Source organism: Numida meleagris, chromosome 3 (assembly GCF_002078875.1).
Source record: "Numida meleagris isolate 19003 breed g44 Domestic line chromosome 3, NumMel1.0, whole genome shotgun sequence".
Classification (NCBI taxonomy): Eukaryota; Metazoa; Chordata; class Aves; order Galliformes; family Numididae; genus Numida; species Numida meleagris.
The window spans coordinates 61,048,135-61,050,933 of record NC_034411.1 but is presented as its reverse complement, the minus strand read 5'-3'; positions in this window follow the sequence as shown (position 1 = coordinate 61,050,933).

The window sequence follows — 2,799 nt, the reverse complement described above, 5'->3', positions numbered from 1 at the left end:
GTTCTTTGTTTTTCTAGCACCTTTCCTCAGTAATTACAGCCTGTCCTTGACATCTGAGAAGATTGCTCCTGTTAGGACAATTTCTCAAATTTTCAGCTGGGACTGATTGATAGTCTTATCAATCTTTCAACTGAGCCAACTTGCTAAATAATGTCTATCAACAAAAGCCCTATGATCACTGAGTAGAGCAGATGAAATTATGAACACTGAAAAGTATTAAGAAACCATTTGACAATATAAAAGCAATTTGCATTGTTTTTTCTCATTGAGCTATGTATAACAGGCAGATGGCAATTTTTTGGTGCCTACATTTTACTTTTCCTGCACCTCATGCTGCAAAACTCAACAGGTAGGAAACAGGTAATGGCCTTGCAATTTTTCCTGGAATTTAGAGTTGTATAATGAAAGAAAACAATATTCTCTTTACATACTAATGCATAACGAGAACAGTGTCCAAGGACACTTTTTCCTGGACAGTCAGCCCCACTTCTCAAAGATCTACCTGACATCTAAGTTAAACATATTGGGGGTTGTGGTATAGCAGAGCTTGAGCAGGGACCATGCTTTCCTGATACCTCTCTGCCAATATTCATGAGTGCCTGTTTCCCATTGTGCTCCCTGTTTGCTTGTCCAGTTTACAGCATGACCTAACAGCCAGTTGCACAGGACAACTGGGGATATGATGCACCATTGTATGGAGCTAAAACGGATCATCTCTAAAGTATAGGCGCAGGGACAGAAGGACTCCATAAGTTGATGCTGCTGCCAAAGCATGCCTACCATGAAAAAACAGTCTTAACTATGTATATGTCAGTGATAGCATCACAATAACACTGTATTAAGCTTGAAAGACAAAAACCTCTAGAAATGCTTGTAAATAGCAGCACTTGGGTTTTTCCGGGCCTGTACATTGCAAAGCTGCCTGTCTTCAGAAGCCCAGCAAGTCATTTTTGAGACTCCAGCTTGTCTTCGTAGTGTTTTGGAGAATGGACTTGGAGCTCTGTGTTGTGGTTTATCTGAACAAAAAGTTTGTCTGTTTATTGATCTGAAAAGGAGATATGTTCTCCCTAGCTGGGTGAAGCAAGGAAACGTAGCCTGGAGAATGACTGTAAACACATTCCAATTCTCTGTATTTTTTTACCTCTTTTTTTTTCCCCCTTTATTTCATATTTTCACCCCAGTTAGCTTAAGTTCTCAGGGTTAAGCTGAGTGTTTCAGAGATAGTCCTTTATTTAGAGTGATGCTTTGTGAAACAGTCAGCTAAGCATTAATCACCATTTATCTTGTCGTTTTGGCTGAGGCTGACATATATTAAACTTTACCTCAGGATATACACATCCGGTGGTGACACTCATTGGTTAATTGAATGCGACTTTTAATGAACTTTTCACCCAGCAGGCTATACCGAGATTTATGAACCACTGTATTTTTCACAAGTGTTTTTGTAATTTTTGGTAGGAAGAGTCAAACGCAAATGTAGAGCTTTTGTGATAGCTGCTGCAGCTTGCAGAGTTGTACATGCATTGCCAGTTAATCTGCATGGGGACCAAAATCACCAGAATCATGTTTGTCTTGATAAAGGTGGTTTCTATATCATCTGAAAATATATCATCTGAGTATGGCTACTCATCATACCAGCCCTCACTGAGGGTGTGTTCCTCAGTGACAGTATCACCACTGTGACTCATCTTCCTTCATCTCAGTTTCTTTGATAGAAAATGGCTGCCAGGTGCTTGTGCTGTTGGAGAAACTGTTGGTGTGTTCTCCATGGAGGTGGCACAAGGGAACATTCACGTTGCATTGGAAAGTGGGAACGGGCTTAAAAGGATTGTGTGTGCTTTTCACACAAAAGAAATGAGGATGACCAAAATGGTAGGACTCAAGTCAACAGCATGTATATTTGGAACTCAGAAAAACAACCTTACAGTGTGAAGAGACTCTTTCCCAGTTATTTTGGTTTTGATTCTAATAAGGATTTAGTTGTGATGATCAGCTCATGAGATGCCTCTTTCTTTATCTCAGTTTCTGATTGCCATTGTTTATATGCCTTGGAAGAATTGAAGATCAAACACAGAACAGGGTGAGGGAAGCTTTGGAAATCAGTTATGTATACAGAGTCTTGGTAAGAGCGTTAATAGATGCAAAGGAAAAATGAAAGAAGAAAGAAAATAATCTAAATCAAGTCAACTCACAGTATGAATATCAAAAGAGAACTAGTTTGGAAATAGAAATGCAACACACTTGGAATAAATGTAGAATCATCCTAAGCCTGGCATGATTCATACAGTGCCAAAAGGCTGTGCAATTTGCATCAGTATCTATGTTTCAATACAATTTTGTAACCAGGCTATTTAAATGCTTTAATACTGTTACGACTGTGTGTGGGAGTCTGGAGATGAGGAAGGGTGGGTGAGGACTGGATATCTGCAGGATACATCTCACATATATCCTGTCAGGGCCAACTTCAGGCTGAAAAAGCAGCATCTCTGATCAAACCCTTGCTTTGTCATTCTGATACACACATCTCAGCTGCAGATCCTTGGAGCAGACATTTCTGAATGTAGGCAAAGTAATCTCCTCCCTTCCCCTCAGAATGCTTTAATTCAAAGTGCATATATAGTTGTCAGTTCCGCTTTGGGTCACTGCGAGATGTAAAGCCTGATGCTGTATCACAGAAGACAGAATGCGTGCATATGGGAGTTGGCATACATTTGGATGCACATATGTAATCTCATGAATCAGAAGCTGGATTTTTTGCTTTACCTACTTTAAACTTCCTTGGAGTTAACTCTTGATTTG